The sequence below is a fragment of the Sminthopsis crassicaudata genome, chromosome 4, assembly GCF_048593235.1.
Source record: "Sminthopsis crassicaudata isolate SCR6 chromosome 4, ASM4859323v1, whole genome shotgun sequence".
In the NCBI taxonomy this organism is placed as follows: Eukaryota; Metazoa; Chordata; class Mammalia; order Dasyuromorphia; family Dasyuridae; genus Sminthopsis; species Sminthopsis crassicaudata.
This window is the reverse complement of record NC_133620.1, coordinates 437,483,263-437,506,560: the sequence shown is the minus strand read 5'-3', so window position 1 is coordinate 437,506,560 and position 23,298 is coordinate 437,483,263.

Here is a 23,298-nt window from a genome sequence, read left to right as displayed (position 1 = left end):
TTGAAGCCCAGAGACAATAAATATCTTTTCTATATTCACAGAACTAGTAAATATCTGAGGAAAGCTTTGAAACTGTCATCCTGAATCCAAGGACAGTAACCCATCTACTATATCATGTAAGCAGAGAGCATAGCATAAGTGACTTAAGAGAATTGGGACATAGAGATGTGAAGATGACTATGATGACCATAATATTGAATTTTGAAATATATAGCTTTGAAAACCTATATATTTGATTTGGAAATTATGGAAACCTACCGTTTCATGTCATCTTCTTTCCCCTCCAAAGGATAGCCTTCATGTTATACCCATAGAGGGAGATGTGACTGATTAAAAGATCTCTGAACCTATAACCCTATGTGAGTGGGAAGAGACTTTAGAGAGGAAGAGAGAAGTTAAGCTTGAAGAAAATCATCAAGAAAGAAGGAGTTAATTTTTGAAAAATAGATAGAATTTCTAAGATACAAAGGAAGCTGACTTCCATATATATATATATATATATATATATATATATATATATATATATATATATATATACATAAAGGGATATATATATATATATATATATATATATATATATATATCCCTTTATTCCCCAAAGCTATGAAGAATGGACTCTCCAAGTGAAATCATTCTCTTCTTTAAAAAGAAGGAATAACTTGGGTTTTATTATAATTCTTATTTTGGAGGGAGAAGTAACAAGAAAATTCTCCAATGAGTTTTTTAAATATATAAAACTCTATTTTCTAAAGATGTCAGTGCCTGGGATCCATTTCATATTAACTGTGAGGCTGAAAGTTTTCCAACATCCTGCAAACTGGAGACTTAAGTATCAAGACAATATCAATTCCAGAGGGATATTTCTCTTCTCTATGACTCTAAGAGGTACTTCCAATGTATCTGGCTGCATTTGAAAAGCCAGCTCACTGACAGGTGATAATTGATGACGTTTTAGACTTTGCCAGAAGCTCCAATGCCATTGGCAGTAGAGAGAAACAGCCTCGGCAGGATATGTATATGTGTGTGAGTATTTGTGTGTGTATGTCTGTGCAAAGGACTGGAACACAAATAGAAGGCTTCATAAATTAAATTTAATGTCTCATAGCTCTTCTTTAGCAAAACAAAGTAGGTGTGGAAATCATTTCAACTTAAAATTTATTTCTGTGAAAAATGGAAGCCAGTCAGGGTGTGGGTATGTGTATGGCAGAAGGCAGAGTTTATGGATAGACATCTGTTACACTATTTACAAATTAAAGGGAAGAAAAATATTTTCATGTCAAAAGGCCAAAAAATAACTAACATGAGCAATGTCCAATTATTCATAGACATGGGCTTCAGTTCTCTGTAAAACTTTCAAAGAGAAGTTCTCTGGGTCCTATGTACCACTGCTCAGGAGGCTTTTCAGTGAATATCCTGTAATTGGCCCTGCTCTTATCCATTAGGCTGTAGGAAGTAACTTCAGAAGTTATTACAGGTCATAGGAGGTTACCTCAGAAGACCCCTTTCTCCTTATTAACTCGGGAACTTTAGGCAGGTCATTTATCATTATTTTGCTGTGCAAATCTTAGTTTCTTGAGTTCTATAAAAAGAATAGATAATTTTTTTTAGATTTTAAAAAAACTTCTTACTTGACATAGTTTTTCTTTTTCCTTCTATTTTAAAATTTTAATTATTTTAAACCTAAATGAGAGCAGGGTTCCAGGCTACCAGTACTTCTCCATGTAATTCTTCTGTATCAGTTCTTCTCAAATCTCATTTATACAATTACCTTTTTTTTTACCTGTTCCTACATACTTTTACTTTTTAGAAGCATATACTTAGCTGTACCCCAATCTTTAGTTTGAACTACTCAGTTACTAATGACAATCTTAAGAAGTAAATTTTACATTTCCATGTGTAAAAAAATAAAGTTTGTCCTTTTTGAGTCCTCTATAATTATTCTTTTGTTTACTTTGTATCTTATATGTCAGATTTTGGATTTTGTATGTCAGATTTTCTATGAAGTTCAGTTCTTTTTGCAACAAAATCCTGAAAGTCTGGAAATTCATTCAATGTTTTTTTTTTGTTTGTTTGTTTGTTTGTTTTTCATTCAGGATTATGCTTAACTTTGCTGGATATGATATTTTCAGCTGTAACTTCAGTTCTTTTGCTTTTTAATATATCTTGTTCTAAGACCTATGGTCTTTCAATATAGCTGCTTCTAGATCTTTTGTGATTCTAATTGTGTTTCTGCTCATTTGATTTTTTTTTTCTTCTTGTTCAAAATGTTTCTTCCTTGATTTGAGGATTTCAGAATTTGGCTATGGTATTCATGTAGCTTTTCCTCTTAGGATATCTAAGATGGTGTTTGGTGGATATTTTTCTTTTTCTAAAACTTCAGGACAACTTTAATTATTTTTTGCATTATTATATTTAGATAACTTATTTTTGATAATAGCTTTCAGGTAGTTTGATTATTCTTATGTTTTCTCTTCTTGATCTGTTTTCCAGACTAGTTGTTTTTCTTATGTTTCACGTTACCTTTTTTTTTTTTTAATTTTTTCATTCTTTATATTTTTTAATTATTTGTCTCTGATAACTTTCCTGCCTTCCCCTTGCCCAGTTCTAATTCTCAAGGAGTTCTTTTCTTCCTTAAGATTGTGGATCTCCTTTTCCAGTTGGTTGACTTTCTTTTCATAATCTTCTTGTTTTTCTTACATATTTTTAAATTTTTCCTTCATCTCTTTCATTTTATTTTTAGAGTGATTTTTGAGTTATTCTATTAATTTTGGGGGGGCAGTTGAACATTTAATATTGCTCTTTGAGATAGGAGGGCTTTTTCCCCTTCACTATCTTCCTCTGACTATGAATCCTGGTCTTCTCTATTTTCACAGATATTTTATGATTGGATCCTTTTTCCCTTGCCTACTTAGTAGTATTACTATTACTATTTTTATAGCAGTACACTTTTGTGATCACTTCTAGATTTGGAGTGTGGAAGAAAGTACCTCTGGCCTAAAACAGAAATCAAGAACTACACACTCCTATAAGTGCCCACCATCAGCAAAATCTCTGCCCCATGCTTCTGCTCTCACCAGGTATGTGTTTTGGTTCTATCTCAGCCAAGGTTCCACATGAGCCGCACAGCTGGGCCTGGTGTCTCTTGTCAGCAGAGGTTCCTTCAATCTTTTCCCACTCATATGTCCAAATCTTCACAGTGTCTGGGAGGTGAAAATTCCTCTGGTTGGGGCCAAGGCTACCTCACAACCCAGCTTGCCCCAGGGCTTGCTTGCTCTTTCAGAGGAACTAACCTAGGTGTGTTTACACTGAACACAGGCCAAACCTCTGACCTGGTATCTTTCTTCAGATCTTCTCCAGTTGTCCCAGGAGGACCACTGTTCTGCCTTAATTCTTGTTTATTTTTACCACTCCACATTTGCCCTGAGGTGCTATTTTTCTTATTTGTTGGGAAAACTTGGAGTGCATACAATTTTCTATCCTATTCCACTATCTTCCTACTATCCTCCCCAAGTTTTTCTTCTTTCAACTTTTTCTTTTCCTATTGCCTACCATTTTTTTTATAATTTGATGATGAAAAGAAATCATCAGATTTGTACGGAGTGGGGAGAAGTAGAAATAGAAATTTGAATTCTTATTTTACTACCTTGAGCATAATTAAATATTCTGTTAATGTTAGCTTGTTATGCCACAGTTTTCTTTTATTGTCCTGACTCAGTTTCCCTAATTAACCTGACTCAGTCCTGCCTCGGTTTCCCTACTTCTCAGTTCTGCAAAACCTACCCCCCCTCTTATCAGAATACTTGATAGAATATCAGAATGCCTCTCCCCATCCCAAGCTATTAGAATATCAGATACTGTCTTATCAAAGTGCCTCTCCCCATGTTCAGGGTACCTCCCACTGATTATGTCATTTCATCTCACCCCACCCTGTCAGAATCCATCCTTGTCTCAGTCTACCCTCTAAGTTTGAGCCATGTGTATATATGTCATTGAGAACAATGATTGTTTTCTGGATTCTTGGAGATGATACTCATTCAGCCCTGGGACCAACCATGGAGCCATTTTGATCCCAGTATATCTCTCTATTTAATAAACTATTAAATAATCTCTAATCTCTATCTTGCTGTTTCTCTGACATTGCAAACTGGAAACTTGTTTGTATAAAACTGTATACTGTATTCCACCTTATGGAGAGTCTCTTGAAGGTATTAGGAATCTGTTAGAGGTACTTACACTAATATCTTATTTAAAAAAAGAATGAACTTGCAAAGAAAAAAGGACCCCACCATTGAAACATGTTATGGAAACAGGGAAGATGGGATTCATCTTCAGATGAAGACTCTTTATTTAAATAAAAGCTTCTACCCCTATCCCAAAAACTAATGTGAAATAGCTCCCCGCCCAGAGAGAATTTATAGAAGAATTCAAAAAGGAATTTAAAAACCAAATGAGAGACATTGAGGAAAAACTAAAACAAAAAAATAAAAACCATCCAAGAAAAACAAGATTATGGAAAAAAGTTATAACTAGAAAAGAAGGTACAAAATCTCAAAAATAAAATAATTCTTTGAAAATTAAAATTGGGCTAGAAGAAGCCAAAAAAGCTATAAGAGACCGAGAAATAACAAAACAGATTATAAAAAATGAGAAAATAGAACAGAATGTGAAACATAAGAAAAATAACAGATCTGGTCAACAGATCAAGAAGAGAAAATATAAGAATAATTGAACTGCCAGAAAGTTGTGACCAAAAAGAGAATCTTGACACAATATGCAGAAAATAATCCAAGAAAATTGTCTTGGGGTAATAGAACATGAAAGGAAATTAGAAATAGGAAAAAATCCACCAAACACCACCTTAAAGAGATTTTTTGTGGAAAACACTTATGAATATTACTGCCAAATTTCTAAACCCCTAGATCAAAGAGAAAATTTTGCAAGAAACAGAAAAAAAGAATAATTCAAATATGCTGGAATTATAACAATTAGAATTATACAAGACTTAGCAGCAACTACAATAAAACACTGCAGGTCCTGGAATCATGTCTGCTGACAGTCAAAAGAGCTAGGCCCTCAGCCAAAAATAACATATCCAGCAAAATTATGTATTATAATTTTGAATGAGAAAAAAAAATGAACCCTCAATAAACTTCTAGATATTCCAGATTTTCTAGTAATCAAACCAGAGTTTAACAGAAATTTTATTATATAAGTCAATATCAAAGATCAATTTTAAGAAATTCAATATGGACAAACTGTTTAAACATGGACAAATTGGGTTTTTTGGGTTTTTTTTTTTTTGTTTTTTTACATGGGAAATATATATTATTTGTTTAAGATTCACATCAACAACAGGATAGCTCAAAAGAAAGATTGGCAGAGGTAAAGTAAAAATATAATCATGTTATATGAATGAGATACAGATGAAGAATAGACACAAAGACTTTAGAGGGAGGAGGAGGGCTCATAGTTCTGAAAATCTGCTCACATAGGGAATGAGTTCAATAGGAAAGATTACATATATACCATGAAGAGTATAGCATCCTCCAAAATCTATAAAGAAATAAGGGAGGAGAGATGGGTGAATGGGAAAGCAAAGGGTGAGGGACAAAGACAAAGGAGGGATCATTAGGTGGAGGGAGGTTAAGTAATAGCAAGACAAAGTTATGGAACAGAATTTAATTAAAGAGTCAGCAGCGGATATGTATGTATATAGAGTATGTGTGTATGGGTATGTGTATATATGTATGTATGTATGTAGATATGTAGATATATATATACATATATCTATTAAATATATGTTTTCTTAAATCTAACTTGCTTGGGGGTAGGGTTGTTGAAAGGAGAAAAAAGAATAAAGTAAATAAATTGTGCAACAGAGAATTTACAAGGGAATAAAAAAAATGGACATTCATGTATATAATTTCTTTTATATATATATATATACACACACACACACACACACACACACACACACACACACACACACTTGATCTGGTAATTTGTTGTTACATATTTTGAATTCTCCCTGATGTTCTGCTGTGTAAGAGGACTTGCCACCCCCTGCCAGCCTTGGACATCACACAGGGCATGGCTCAGGTAACCTGAGGGTAGCTTTGTAAGAGTGAACAAGACAGCAATGGGAGGAAGGGATCCCACCAGAAGAAGCAACATGGCAATTCCTAGGAGAGGTGTTCTTGATCTTGGAAGGGAAGTACCTTGAATATCTCCATTAGGAAAGGAATACACACATCATATCTACATGTAGCTTCCTGTAGAGAATCATGTATCTACTATAGGTTAGAATGTGCTTATGTATGATGTAGGAAGTAGAAACAGGTACCGAGATGATAAAAGGACTTGCAGTCTTTGTAATAAAGCAGAATCTTACACCACCCTGGCTCTTGCTCCTTATTATTCACAGTCTTCGCCATTCAAGTGGACAGGCAGTGCTGGTCATATAAGGCCTATTTCACTCAGGATTTGGGGCCATGACCCCCAACACTGCTGAACACATGACAATGTTCTCTTTTGTTTTTCTTTATTTTGTTTTGTATTCTTTTTCTGTTTTTCTTATTTTCTTACTCTGTTTTTTCAAATAAAATATTTTTTAAAAAAAGAAAGTGTTAGGAATCTCTCCCCAAACACAATTATGAACCATGTAGCATAGGTGGTAACCCGTAGCCAGTTCTTGAAACATATTGGCAACCATATAGATGCCATGCCCTTTCAATATGAATCTGAGACCTATGTGATAACCTAATTTTACCTTCTCTTAACTTATCTTAATTTCTGTTTCTGTTCAATTGTGTTCTATTCTTCATGATCCCATGGACCAAATTGTCCATGGAGTTTTCTTGGCAAGGATACTGAAATACTTTGCCATTTCCTTCTTCAGTTTTATGCAAATAGGAGTTAATTTATACACCCAGGATCATACAACTAACAAGTATCTGAGTTCAAATTTGTTGTGATTTTTCAGACTTCAAACCCATTATATAATCCACTGTGCCCATTATCTAATTTCTACTCAACCATTAATACCACACTTACAGACTATTGCTACCATAAAGCTTTCTCTAGCCAGTCTAACATGAAATAATTTCTCCTTGTTAAGAACTCATAGTATTCTTCTGAACTATTCATTGGGAAATTGATTTATTTTTCCTTGTCCGATAACATATTTGTGGTGTTAATTATTTAAATCTTGTACTTTTTTTACTTACCTTTTTTACTTTTTTTACTTTATCTTATCATCCCTTTATCTATTCTATAAAATTCCATGTGAGCAAGGCACATGGTTTATGTTTCTTATAGCACTCACAGATTTGGTTAAAATTTGCATTCCAATTCAATAAAAAACAGGCCTAATTAAAGATATAATAAACAAGAATAGTTACTTTTTAAACTTTAGAGGAAGTCCATACTTCAATCATTATAACAGTATTAAAATAATATTCCCCAAATTTATTAAATTACATAAAAGTTATTTTATTCAATTTTTAAATAAATTTTGTGGAGGTTTTACTTCTTCATTGAGAAAGACTTTTCCAGATTCTATAAGTTGAATACATCAAATAAAACAGATTCCCAATAAAACAAAACCAAAAGAAAGATCAGAAAAACTCTTTTCAAAAAGAAAAACTAAATAAAAATTCAATGAAAGGTCAATAGGATCCAGGCCACAAGGAATCTGCAAATTTGGCCACTGAACAATTTTGTTTTCCTAAACTGACCTTTCAAATTGATTTTTCCCTAAGAAAAAATACATATAATGGCAGCAGGTTCTTCTGCCCCCTATTGATCAATCTGTAATTATGTCAATAAGTTTCTAATTGGTGAGTTTATATTTATCTCCATAGAACATTAAACATAAAAGATTAGCAGGATAGTAAATTGTTACTAGATGCTTTATATCTGAACTGCATCAAAAAAATTTAGAAATAAGAAAACAATAATAATATCTGAAATATTGAGCCCCCAAGTAACAACAGCTTCAAAGGTGGTTTCAAAAAAGGATCAACCTTCAGAAATACTAATTTACATTTGGTAATTTCCTACAACTTTTTATACAACTTCCAGAGAGAGTCAAATTCATCCATCTATTTATTTATTCATTCACAAATATTTCTTAATTATCTACTGTAGAGGGCTGAAGATAGTGGGAGAACTCTGAGTGAGGTAGAAGACCCTTCAGCCCAGAGGAAACTTGCTAAAAATATCTGGTTTGGCTCCCCATTTCCCTTGGTGTTCATACCTTTTCCTGAGAAATCAAGGAGAGCTTGACCACCTGTGCTCTATTTGAAGCAAGGATACTTACAGCAGGGTTTACTCAGTGTGATTGATGAGATAATGGTTCTCTAGTTCACATATACTTAATGTGATATGATGATGCAATGGTTCTATAGTTGGCACATGCTCAGTGGGCTGTAGTGATATAATTGTACTAAGGTATTTAAGGGCTAAGAAAGAAGTGTGTGTGTGTGTGTGTGTGTATGTGTGTGTGTGTGTGTGTGTGTGTGTGTGTGCTACAGCTTGATCTCAGATTCAGAGACTCAGACACAAACACAGAGGAGACTCCAGACTCCATCCTTGACCATCCTTGTGGTGGCTCTCCTGCCTTCATCACTTCCCTAAGACCAAGACCCATCCAGAGATCCTCCAGAGAGCTATTCTGTACATTACAATCTACAATCAGAGAAAACTGGATATTATTTTTTAATCTCTTTTTTAAAATTAATTTTTAATTATAAATTTTTGACAGTAAATATGCATGAGTAATTTTTTATAACATTATCCCTTGTATTCATTTTTCCAGATTTTCCCCTCCCTCCCTCTACTCCCTCCCCTAGATGACAGGCAATCCCATACATTTTACATGTGTTACAGTATAACCTAGTTACAATATATGTGTGTAAATCCAATTTTCTTGTTGCATTTTAAGTATTGGATTCCGAAGGTATAAGTAACCTGGGTAGATAGACAGTAGTGCTAATATTTTACATTCAATTCCCAGTGTTCCTTCTTTGGGTGTAGTTGTTTCTGTCCATCATTGATTAGCTGGAAATGAGTTGGATCTTCTTTATGTTGAAGATATCCACTTCCATCAGAATACATCTTCATACAGTATTGTTGTTGAAGTGTACAGTGATCTTCTGATTCTGCTCATTTCACTCAGCATCAGTTCATGCAAGTCTCTCCAAGCCTCTCTGAATTCATCCTGCTGGTCATTTCTTACAGAGCAATAATATTCCATAGCCTTCATATACCATAATTTACCCAACCATTCTCCAATTAATGGACCTCCATTCATCTTCCAGGAAAACTGGATATTATTTAAAAAAAAAAAACTTAGAAAAAATCTGGTTTAAGATCAAGGACAGAGTGGTACTAGCCTATTAATAGTCTATTATATTCTTAGACCTTATAAGATGCCTTATACATTCTTTTGTTCAAGCCAATATTCCTGTAGCTTTTTCTTAGTGGCAAATAGACCTAGAGAAAGACTGACTCTCCAACTCTTTCTTTTTCTTTTTCTTTTTTTTTAAGGAAATTGGGATTAAGTGAGTTGCCCAAAGTCAAACATATCTTGTATAAAGTATTTGGGAATCCATCTACCAAAGAATAGTCAGGAACTATATGAGAAAAATTACAAAACACTTGCCACAAAAATAAAGTCAGATTTAAATAATTGGAAAGACATTCAGTGCTCTTGGATAGGCCGAGCGAATATAATAAAGATGACAATACTCCCCAAACTAATCTATTTATTTAGTGCTATACCAATCAGACTCCCAAGAAACTATTTTAATGACCTAGAAAAAATAACAACAAAATTCATTTGGAAGAATAAAAGGTCGAGAATTGCAAGGGAACTAATGAAAAAAAAGTCAGAGGAAGGTGGTCTAAGTGTACCTGATCTAAAGCTATATTATATAGCAGCAGTCACCAAAACCATTTGGTACTGGCTAAGAAATAGACCGGTAGATCAGTGGAACAGATTAGATACAAAGGACAAAAAAGGGTACATCTATAGCAATCTAGTCTTTGGCAAACCCAAAGATACCAACATTAGGGATAAAAATTCATTATTTGGAAAAAACTGTTGGGAAAACTGGAAATTAGTATGGCAGAAATTACATATGGATCCACACTTAACACCATATACCAAGATAAGATCAAAATGGGTCCATGATTTAGGCATAAAGAATGAGATCATAAATAGATTAGAGGAACAGAGGATAGTCTACCTCTCACACCTGTGGAGGAGGAAGGAATTTATGACCAGAGGAGAACTAGAGATCATTATTGATCACAAAATAGAAGATTTTGATTACATCAAACTAAAAAGTTTCTGTACAAACAATACTAATGCAAACAAGATTAGAAGGGAAGTAACAAATTGGGAAAATATTTTTAAAAGGAAAGGTTCTGACAAAGGTCTCATTTCCAAAATATATAGAGAATTGACCCTAATTTATAAGAAATCAAACCATTATCCATTTGATAAATGGTCAAAGGACATGAACAGACAATTCTCATGTGATGAAATTGAAACTATATCCACTCATATGAAAGAGTGTTCCAAATCACTACTGATCAGAGAAATGCAAATTAAGACAACTCTGAGATACCACTACACACCTGTCAGATTGGCTAAGATGACAGGAACAAATAATGATGAATGTTGGAGGGGATGTGGGAAAACTGGGACACTGATACATTGTTGGTGGAGTTGTGAAAGAATCCAGCCATTCTGGAGAGCAATTTGGAACTATGCCCAAAAAGTTATCAAACTGTGCTGCTATTGGGATTATATCCCAAAGAAATACTAAAGAGCGGAAAGGGACCTGTATGTGCCAAAATGTTTGTGGCAGCTCTTTTTGTTGTAGCTAGAAACTGGAAGTTGAATGGATGCCCATCAATTGGAGAATGGTTGGGTAAATTATGGTATATGAAGGCTATGGAATATTATTGCTCTGTAAGAAATGACCAGCAGGAGGCTTGGAGAGACTTACATCAACTGATGCTGAGTGAAATGAACAAAACCAGAAAATCGCTGTACACTTCAATACTGTATGAGGAGGTATTCTGATGGAGGTGGAAATCTTCAACATAAAGAAGATCCAACTCACTTCCAGTTGATCAATGATGTTCAGAAACAGCTACACCCAGAGAAGGAACACTGGGAAGTGAATGTAAATTGTTAGCACTACTGTCTATCTACCCAGGTTACTTATACCTTCGGAATCTAATACTTAATGTGCAACAAGAAAATGGTATTTACACACACATATTGTATCTAGGTTATATTGTAACACATGTAAAATGTATGGGACTGCCTGTCATCGGGGGGAGGGAGTGGAGGGAGGAGGGGGGATAATTTGCTAAAATGAATACAAAGGATAATATTATTAAAAAATTACTCATGCCTATATACTGTGGGGAAAAAATTCTAAATAAAAAAAAAGAAAAATATCTTTACATATTTAAAAAATTAAAAAAAAAATAAATTATTTCCCTCACTTTTCTTTCATTTTTTTTTAATTGCAACTTTCTTAGGAAGGATACTCCTTTACTTAGATGATTGATTATACATCAGTAGAATCTTTCACCAATTTTTCTTCATAAAAATGGATATAGTAGTGTTGTTCGAATGGTCTAGATTCCTGGTGGTCTAGAGGTTAATTTATAAGAGAGTTATTAAAAATCCCCTTTAAATCAGCTGCAAGTTTTAGGAGTGAAAGAATTCACTCATTCCAGAATATTAATTGCAAAATGAAAGTTTATTGTTAGATAGAAAGCAGTTTACCCAGAGACTGACTTCTATAGTGGCAAATGTATGGAAAATGGAGTTTTGCACTGAGAGAATGCAGTTCTCAGTAGACAGAAAGTCCTGGCAGCAAAGGGAGCTACCAAGGTCCATCTGCAAAAACTTTAGTTGATGGAAACTTATTATATTGGGTATCTTAGTGGGGGTTGGGAAGCCCAAGCAGATCAGAACCAGTGGGGGCTGGGCGGCCCAAGCAAGTCAGAATGGGGGACAGATCTCCTATTGGAATTCAAAAGGATGTTTTTTGACCAGGATTTGTAATTGAACAAAGGCTCTGGCATCCTGGAAAGACAACTTATCTGGGGAGGATATGTCAGCCAGGAGGGGCTGGGAATCTGAAAGGAATCACAGATCAATAGGAAAAACAGTTTCTTAAAGGGACCACAACCAGCTTAGTACTGATCCAAATGTCTAACTAGATTTCCTAAACTATAATTCATACCTTAACCCTAAAGATTAGATCACAATTTACCATAATTATTGACTATTAACTTCAGTTAGAATGTCTGGGACTTTAATCCTACCACATCATTAGGTAGGCTATTATTATTTTTTTACCCAGTAAAACATATTACTAAATTGCATCTGTCCTCTCATCCCTTTAAGGAACAAATATAGGCAAAAATATAAAGCACCTCAGGGTGATCTTTTTTTTTGGTGCTGTGATGCGTTAAAAAAATTTTTTGCACACTAAGAAATCTTGTTTCTTAAAATATAAAAATTTGAAAAACAACAAATCAATCTCCTGTTCCTTTTTGCCCTTTTTTACTATTTTTTCCTCTATGAAATATTCAAATCAAATCCTCTAAATATACATATCTCATTATATTTCAAAGAAAAATGTGCGAATTCTATCAGTAAAAGGAGCCAAGAAAGTGGCTCAGTGGATAGAATGCTTAGAGGCAGGAAGACCTGAGTTCAAAGCAGACTTAGACACGATATTTGTATGTGTGAGCCTGGGCAAGTCACTTAACATATATTTGCTTTATGCACTGGCAAAAGAAATGACAAAATATTATCTTTGCCGAGAAAACCCAATGCACAATATTGGCATGCTATGGTCCACAGGACTGTGAAGAATCAGAGAGGACTGAATGACTGAACAGCAACAATCCTTAAATTCTAGTAACAGCACCTCTAAGAATGACATAGTTGAGTTAAACTCTTTTGAACATGTTAGCTTGTCTTTCATTCTTCTAATTTATTATTTATTTGTTTGTTTCCTTCATTCTTTTTTTTTTTTCCTCTGAGACAATTGGGGTTAAGTGACTTGCTGAGGGAGACACAGCTAGGACATGTTAAGTGTCTAAGACTAGATTTGAACTCAGGTCCTCCTGACTTCAGGGCTGGTGCTCTATTCACTCACTGCACCACCTAGCTTCCCCTTGTCCTTCATTCTTTTTTTTTTTTTAATTAATTTTATAATTATAACATTTTTTGACAGTATACATGCATAGGTAATTTTTTACAACATTACCCCTTGTACTCCCTTCAGTTCCAAATTTTTCCCCTCCTTCCCTCCACCCCCTCCCCTAGATGGCAGGCATTCCCATACATATTAAATATCTTATGGTATATCCTAGGTACAATATATATGTACAGAACCGAATTTTGTTGTTGTTGTTGTTGCAAAGGAAGAATTGGATTCGGAACTGTCTTTCATTCTTAAGAGGACCTTGACATTGGGATTAAAGGAATACTGAAGGAGTACTAGTACTGTCAATATCTTATAAAAGGATCAAACACTAGTAATCTATCCTAGTTACAATTCAGCATCTTTGCCTAGTTTTAAGACAGAAAGATGAGGAAAGCAAGGGGGAAGAGAGGGAGAGCAAAAGGAGGAAAAAGATAAGGAAGGGAAGGGAATGATAAGGAGAGAAGGAGAAGAGAGGAGGGGAGAAACAAAAAGAGAACAGAAGAGGAAAGGACAGAAGGAGAGAGGAGCTAGTATTTAATATAATGTTTTAAGATTTGCAAGCTACTTGCAAATAACTCCTCATAACTCTGAAAAGTAGGTACTTTTAAAATTCCATTTTAGAGATAAGAAGAGTAAGGCAGACAGAGGTTAAACTCCCTGTCCAGGGTCATATAGTCAGCAAGTGTCTAGGGCCACATTTGGAATCAGGTCTTCCTAACTCCAATCCCAGTGCTCTGTGTATGATAGCATTCTCCAGATGTCTCTAGTCACCATACAAGTCTTGCATTTTTTCTAGGCCCAAAGATGTCATGTTGTGTGCTTTGAGAGTTACCGAATAAGTGTTGGAACACTGTGCTACTCAACAGCTGAGAAAAAATGATTCATCCCAGTAGGCACTGATATATTTGAGTATGTGAAGGAAGCTCAGAGAGTTGTTCTCACCTCCACATGCAGCAAAGCTGTTTGCCAGGACAAATGCAAGAACTGAATACTAGTCTTCTCAATGATCATTCTTGTTTTATTACTTTAGAATGTTGTGTGAATTAACTCAAGTTTATCATCATGCATTGTTGAAACACAGAGTTATTTGGAAATTGTCCATAAGTGTTAATTTAATGAACCAAGAGTTTACTCCTATGGAACATGAATACCCACTTCCTGAAAATGTTGAGTTAGCTTATTCAGGACCACAGCCAAGATGATGATCATCTTTAATAGAACATAAGCTGTTTCAGCTCCTCTCTGTAGCTTTACATCCACAATGTATGTCTCTTTAAGAACAAGCAATCTTAATAAAACCCAGGGTCTAATTGTATTCTCTTAAAGTCAGACGATCAAGTTTATTGGCCTGAATTTACTCAAAAGTTATCATAACTTTGATGTAATACATTTATTAGTGACTGCTTTACATTTCTTTCTTGGCTTCATGTTTATATTAAGCTAATAATCTTCTTAAATCACATCTGAAGACTATATCAATATAAAATTACTTAGTACAACCCAAAATGACCAAAGTTACATGTGTTCTTTCTTTTGTTAACTACATTAAAACATATATTCATCAACGCAATATAATATATTGATAATTATTTTTAGTACCAACAACTTTTTTCCTACATCACTACAACAAATACTTCCATTTGAAATAATTGGCCTTATTTCAACAATAATTAAATTAATGCAGATGAGAAAAAAAAAAAAAAAGGATCATGGGTCCTTCAAGGAAGTTCAGATCATGCAGATAAGCAATCAGAAAAATAGCATCATAGTCTTAAAAACAGAAAAGATCTTTGAGTCAATCTTTTGCAGATGAGGTAATTGAAGTTGAAAGAGATGCATGTATCTGGCAGAATTTTAACTCAGGTCAGCATCCTATCTGTTGTTTTACCAAATTGCCTCAAAATAAGAACAACAGCTCAGTGTATAGCATGCCATATGTGGAATTAGTAAGATCTGGATGCAAATACTCTATCTGACACTTTCTACTATGTGAGCAAATTAAACAGCTTCTAATTTTTTGACCTTAGCTTCCTCTTTGAAAAAATGAGAATAATAATATTTATTTCACAGAATTTTGCATGAAGTTGAAATTAAATGATATGTGTATATACACAGAGTGCTTTGTAAACTTTTTTTTTGTAGGGTAGGAATGTCAGTTTTTTTATCTTATTATTACTAAACAGGAAGCCAAGAAGACATGGGTTGATACCCTATAACTGGCACGTTGGCTGAGTGTGACAGTGGATATACCATAATCTCTCATGCTAAGAATAAGCTGTAGAAATAGTGCCAATTTATACTATTACAGAGCTTCTTCATTTGGGAGTTTCCTTACATCAATGAAATTGCATATTCCTATCTAGTACTATCATTTTTCTTGTTTCTGTATCTAAACTTGCTTTGAGGTATTTGTATTTCTTTTGTTTGTTTGTTTGTTTAACTGATGTCTCAATGATACAAAAGAACTGTTTGAATGAGACAGTGAATTGAGATTCTTTCTCATCTCCAGTTATTTTATTTTTAGCAATTGGTAGCTGATGGTTTATAATTTTGGTATGCTGGTCCTAACATTCCTTCATGTTACCAGGGGACTTATTTGGTTCAGCCCTCATTCTGTGACTCCACCCTTCCTTCCAGGAGGGATCTATACCAGGGGACTCCTAGATTTTCTGATACCAACATTTCCTCTGATGCCAGGCCACTTCAATTGTCCCTATACCAGCCTGAATAAACAGCAAAGCACATTGCTAGTGAATCATGTCAGAATGGTGGCCGATGGATGTCTCAAAAGACAAGAGGCAACAAAGAGTGACGCAACAGAAGAATGGAAAAGACAGAAATAGAAGAGTTAGGAAGAAAAATCTTCAATTCTGGTATTTCAGTAAACCCTAGAAGGTCATCATAGTAGTAATGTTGAAAGGAACTTCAGAGAACCTTTAGTCCAACCCCTCATTATAGCAAGGCCCATGACAGTAAAATAATTTCCCTAGAGCCAATATAGGTAGCAAACCCAATAGGAAGGACTTGAAGCTGGGCCTTCTGATTCCTGAGCCAAAACTCTTTCAAAATATATTACTCTCTCTTTCTTAAAAATTAAATCTAGCCTCACCTCCATGTCAAAACGATTCTTCAATTTAACACTATGAAAGCAATTCATATTTTGATGTTTATTAATTATTCCATATTTACCTTCTTTATCAAAAGAATGTGTTGGAAAAAGAAGGAAAAGTTCTGTTGAAATTTTTGTTGAATGAAATTAAAGCTTCAAAAGATAGATTATGATGCTTAATTGAGTTAATGTTCAGTTGTTACAGGGGTTAGTCTCTAAATTATTTCTACTAAATGAGAAGTTAAGAATTAGTACATGTATTGCCTTAATCTCTCTGCTGCTATCTGAAAAATTGCACAGGGTTGAGAAGATGTGGGGTGAAATCTTGCCACTGATACCAGCTATGGAACTTTAAAGGAGATATTTAACCCCCATCACATCTTGGAATTAATAGTTCAATGCTCAATGCATGATCATTGAGACATAACCGATGATCTTAACGATTCTGTGTATACATGGTCTCTCCATTTTATTCAGTTTTAAGCTTTTGTAGCTGAGACTTTGAAGACACACAGTAGAGAGAAAAATCAGATGTAGGAATATGGAACAGGGGCTACTTTCTTTAATTAAACACCAAATGGTGGTGTTTTACTTTCTTTTCACTTTCCAACCATTATAGTTCCAGGGAATTAAACTGTTGACCATCGAGAGACACATTGCTTCTTGAAGAATTCCATCTTCTTTCAAGTGTGGAAATTTTAGCAAACTCATCCCAACTTTGGTAAGATTCCATATTTTTTTTCATTTTAAAAACTGCAACTGTCTAAAAGAAAGCAAAGTGAGTTTTCTTAAGCTCATAGCAGCATAGAACATAGCTTTAAAGTTAAAAAAAAAAAAAGTCTCTTAGAGGTCATTGAGCCAAATCCTTCTATTTTACAGATGGAGGAACTCAAATGATTTATAGAAGCTCACTAAAGTAGGAAGCAACAAAGGAAAGATTTGAATCCACATCCACTGTTTGTATGGCCAGTGCTATTTACACAGCATCATTGCACTATTTCCTTTCCTTTCTTTGAAGCATTCAATGGTACCTCTTCTAAAACATTAGCAGGGAGAGAATGCTCATGCCCAGTATGAGTAGAAAATTATCTCACTGCAGTTGGCAACCTCTTTGACCACAAACAAACACATGTTTCTGAGGGGCCTTGAGAAATCTGTTATAGGAGAGGCCAAAGGATAGCAAATGGTCACTACTAACCCCATTGCCATCCTGCCTCCATTCTTGACTTCTAATATGAGCTCTGCATTTGGATGATGCCAGGGTGCCCTATAATTCTTCCTTTCCATGCCTCATTGGTGGCCATCTATTTTGCTAGTTGTAGATTTCCCACAAGGCACAAATGGTCTCCAACCACTCAACCAAGTTTCCTCAGAAACGAGAGATCATTTTTAGGCATCTTAAGTACCACTAGCTGCCTTGACAAATTACCAAAAGTCCTGCGTTAGTCAAATGAAAATGACTTTTCTTCCAAGTGGTATATCCCAAGAGAAAATAACTTTGGCATGAACAGATTTAGTAAGATCCAAGTTATTTTGGAAATAATTTTTGTCTTCTTTGACATAATAAGAAAACTATGAATTCAGAGTGAGAGTCAGAAGACCTGAGTTCTGATATTGCCTATGATACTAATAGCATAGCTGTGTGATAATATGTCCCTGAACCTTTCTGTATTTTAGTTTCCTCATCTTTAAATTTAGACTAGCTGGCCTATAAGGTCTCTTCCAGTTCCAAATGCATGGTCTTAAAATTAGATGTATTACATTCAACCATAAGAAACCCCACATATTTGAGAGATCCTACAGAATATGGTTTAATTGGTCATAGTTTACGTAATTTATAGTTGCTAATTCTTCCTCCAAACTTCTAGTAAACAACATTATGGGAACATCTGTATCTAAGACACAGAATGGCATAGCAGAAAAAATACTGCACTTGGAGTCTGCAAGACTGATATTCAAACATCAATTATCAAATATAAATTATCACCATATGTACCTGAGTGTTTGTTAGTTATAGCTTCTATGAATCTGAGTTCCCTCATTTCAAATATGGAGATGATTTAAATATGCAGTTAATTTATGGAGATGTTGAGGAGATAAAATGAACCAATGTATATAAAGCTCTTCACAAACTTTAAGGTTCTGGACAAACCTGAACTACCATTCTTATATCTTAATTGAATTAGAGAAAGACCTTCTGCTTTAGAAAAATAGAAAGATCTCCATGATCCAAAGATATCCTTCTGAATAGTAACTCTTTTTTGATGAAGGCCAATGGCAACAAGCTCTGAGGAAGAGATATGGATGCCCTGAGCAGGGGCACCTTCCATCACCATTTGGATTCCAAACTGTCTTTGGTGAAAAGAATAATCAAAGCTGAAGGGATTTAAGTTTTCTTAATACTTTTCCGTACAAATATTACAACCCAGTCTAGCGTTAGATGATGTAGAGACTGGAGAACTGGCTCTGTTTTTTCTTCTTCCATCCCTCCCTGCCTATCCCTTTGTCCTCAGATTGATCATTTAAGGAATTAAAAAAAAAAAAAAAAAAAAAAAAAAAAAAAGTTTAGCCCACTTGAATCCCAAAGCAAAGAATGTGATTTTTAAAAATGACTAAGAGTCAAAAGACTGTATTACTAACTAATTCTGTAATCTTGGATAAGTTTTTAAAGTTCTCCTAGATTCCGTTTCCTTATCTGTAAAGTAAGGTCGACCTAAACAATTCTATGGATATTTCAAGTGGATCTAGAAAGTCATTTTTCAGAAGCTTCTCATGGTGAGCCATTTTCCTTAATGATCTAATGAATTTCTTTATTTCTTAAAAAAAAAAAATCACTTTGACTTAGATGCATTTTGACCCAACCTTTCATCCACTAGCATGACTCCTTAAAAAGCAAAAATTAAGGGGCCCTGACTTCTGTGACACTATACTAGGATACTTCCTCCCCCTTCCTTCCTTGAGACTGTCAGTCAGATTTCTGGGTCTGTCATTAGCACAGACCTCTATAATTAAAGGCTTTTAATCAGACTTCTCCTAACACACTGCATGAAGTGGAGACTAAATAAATAAATAACAATATACAGAGTATCAGGACAGCAGACCTTCCCTCAGATTCACACAAAGACCCCAGTCTCTTGGTGCCCCTTCTGCCCAGCGACTGTGTGAGAGTAGTGTAGTTTGGGCTATTTGTGCAAAATGTATAATCGCCCCAAACATTTCCCTGCTCTTTCCTTTGGGGTCACCCCAAGACTTCTCAGTAATGACTTCTTTGTATTGACAGTTCTCCTTTCTGCTTTGCTCTTTGAGCCCCCCTTTTCTCTTTCTTCTTCTTCAAGGAGTTCTCTGCTCTTTTAGTCTCTGTGTGGGAACATGTGGTAATATTTTGAGTGTGATTTAGGCCTCGAGTTTGGTCTACACCTGTGCGGGCCGTCAAGTCGCAGCACAGCAGGCTCCCTGGCTGAGGTCATGCTCCAGAATCTCTCTGTGAGCACACTTGCTCAGTCTCTCTGCCCTGTACATGTTGACTCATTCTCTCTTTCCCAGACACGCACGGGACCTCCAGATGTTGCTCCTAAATATTCTGGCTTGCTGTTTAAAATTCCACTAATGTGTTCTTCAGGGTGTGATAAACAGCCCCAGGGTGTCCTTCCTTCTTTCCTGATGTGGAAGGCTAAATTACGGAGTCTGACCACCTAAAATAAAGGCAAGAATATAAACAAAGGGTTGGCCTGCAAACCGGCTTCATTATTTTCAGCAGAATAGCATCCCAGCCAGGGCCAGTCTTCTAAAATGGACAAATGGGCCAAGTTCCTATAAGTTGCCACGGTGCTCCCTAACTAAGGTCTTCACTTCTCCCTTCCCAGCTGACTTCTTTCTTTACTTTATCAGTTCAAGCTGTTTTTCATCCCCTAACTTCTTAGCTTTGCTTGTATTATGCCTGTTTGTGGACTTCTTCCCTACTCTATAAACCCTGTATGCACAACACATTGGAAAGAGCTGAAATTGGAGTCTGGAGAGAATGGAATCGAATTACAGCTCTCCACTTAGTAATTTCATGCTGAGCCTCAGTTTCTCCATCAGTGAAATAGTAACAATCATGCTGGTCCCATCTACTTGCCCTACAGGATTGTAGGGAGGAAAGGCTTTTTGGTAAATCTTAAAGTACTATGAATATGTAAATTATTGTTACTCTATCTTAGATGCTCTCTTCCCCCTCCTTCCCTCAGGATCTTGTAGTCCTCATTTTAGTCCTCCTTCTCTTCCTCCACTTTTGCTGTTTCTTCTTCTTCTTCTTCTTCTTCTTCTTCTTCTTCTTCTTCTTCTTCTTCTTCTTCTTCTTCTTCTTCTTCTTCTTCTTCTTCTTCTTCTTCTTCTTCTTCTTCTTCTTCTTCTTCTTCTTCTTTTTTCTCCTCCTTTTCCTTCTCCTTCTCCCCCTCCTCCTCCTTCTTCTCCTCTTCTTCCTCCTCCTCCTTTTCTTCCTCTTCTTCTTCCTCCTCCTCCTCTTTCTCCTTCTCTCCTCCTGCTCTTCCTCCTTCTGCTCTTCCTCCCTCTCCTCCTCCTCTTTCTCCTCCTCTTCTCCTTCTCTTCCTCCTTCTCCTCCTCTTCTTCCTCCTCCTCACTCTTCCTCCTCTTCCTCTTTTTCCTCCTCTTCTCTTCATCCTCCTTCTCCTTTTCTTCCTCTTCCTCCTCCTCCCCTTCTTCCTGCTCCTCCTTTTCCTCCTCTTCTCCTTCTCCTTTCTGATTGACCAAAAAGTCTCTATTATTATAATTGTTATCATTTGTTATTGGTAATAATTGTACTTCCTATCAATATAGGACTACAATGTTTACAAAGCCATTTTCCTACAAAGTAATTTCCTTAGCATATATCTGTGAGATAAGCAAAGGAAGATTTTGCCGTCTTCATTTTTTCAGAGGAGGAAATTGAGGGTCAGAGAAGTTCAATTACTTGTCTTTGATCTTTTATTCAGTAAGTATTCCAGTCATGGATGTTTGGCTATTATCTGGGACCTTAGTGTTTTAACTGAAAACAATTTCTAGTGGTAGAAATTTTATGCCAGTGAGAAAAGCCCCTTTTAAATAACCAGTAAAATTATTTATCTATATATACGTGTGTATGTGTGTATGTATATGTATATAAGTGCATATGCATGTATACACAAAAATGCACATATATGTGTATCTTTATATATACACACACATATTCATAGCCACCACCCACATACTAATAAATATTTTAGAACCATGGTCAAATACTTAGTGGTATTAGGGATAGTAACTTATCTCCTGAGGATTTTTCTGGCTAGGTTCTCGCCCTTCTCTGGAGCTTGTCATAGTAAGTAAAGGGAGAAAATTTCTAAGTAAGGCATGTACTATTGTCCCAGACTGCATGAATGCTTTTTGGATCTGGGCCAGCACCTGCTGCGAGGGCACATGCATCACTCAGCCCTCCCTTCCTTGTCATCACCACATCAGAATGAGTTATCCTTTACAGCTGATCAGTGGCTCTTATCTGCTGAGGGGCTTGTTCAACCTTGGAATTCTCGCTGAAGAAAAGAGAACAGGGATGGGAGGGCACAGAGTGTAATAGAAGTCCCAAGATTATCAACTTAAGTCTGTTCAGGATCCAGAAGAAGGATTCAGCAGTGAAGTCTTTTAAATGGCCAGTGATTACAAGGTGGTGAAATTTCCATCATGGGAGAGAGGTGCAAAGTGAGCCAAGTGAATAAAAATAGAGACTTTGCAGAAGGGGCCTTAGCCCGCAATTTATAAGTGTGTGACCAAGAGAGCTGGACACAAAATTTTCATAAGCTTTGTTGTTTTTCAGGCACATTCAACTCTTTGTGACTCCATGGCCCATAGCACGCCAATGTCGTCAATGGGTTTTTCTTGGCAAAGATAGTGTGGAACAGTTTATCATTTCCTTTTCTAATGGATTAAATCAAACAGGTTGAACTACTTACTCAAGATCACATAGCTAGTAAGTAAAGTCTGAATTTGAATTCAGGTCTTCCTGACTCCAAATCCAGCACTCTATCCACTGATCCACCTAGCTGACTCCAACCTAATCTTATTTAGGCTGAATAAGAAATCAAAAATAGCAAAGGTATAAAAAGTTGTAAAATGATCACAAGAGTGAATGATCATTATTTAATATGTATGGGGATGCCTGCCATCCAGGGGAGGGGGTGGAGGGAAGGAGGGGAAAAATTTGGAACAGAAGGGAGTACAAGCAATAATGTTGTAAAAAAATTGCCTATGCATATATACTGTCAAAAAATGTTATAATTATAAAATTAATAAAAAAGAGTAAATGATCATAAATATTCAGTGGGTGGAGGAACCAGATGAAAAGAAATCTTCTCAGAAAGTTGGGATATAAATGTCTCCCCAAAAGAACCATGTTAGAGGTGATAGAGAGATAGATAGACAAATGGATAGGCAGACAGATGGATGGATAGATAGACAGATACATAGATGATACAGAAATAGATCAATGATAGACAGATGGATAGATTCATAAATAGACAGTCAGATAGATAGATGTATAGACAGCAGACAACCAGATACGATAGACAGATAGATATATATAGATGATAGACTGATAGATACATAAATAGATTGATAGGCAGACAGATGGATAAATATATAGATAGATCAATGATAGATGGATAGATAGATAGACAGATGGAGAGATACACAAATGGATAGATAGGTAGATGGATAGAGACAGACAGAGAGACAGATAGATGGTAGATCAATGATAGGCAGATAGATGAATGGAGAGAGAACAAAAAAGTGAGACTTTATTAATTATTTAATAAATAAGTGTCAGGCATATTGTCTGAATTCACAAATCTCATCTTTTCTCATATGTTGTCATGATCCTAAAAGATATTACTGACTTCTCTCTAAAATTCAAATACATTATTTCTCTTT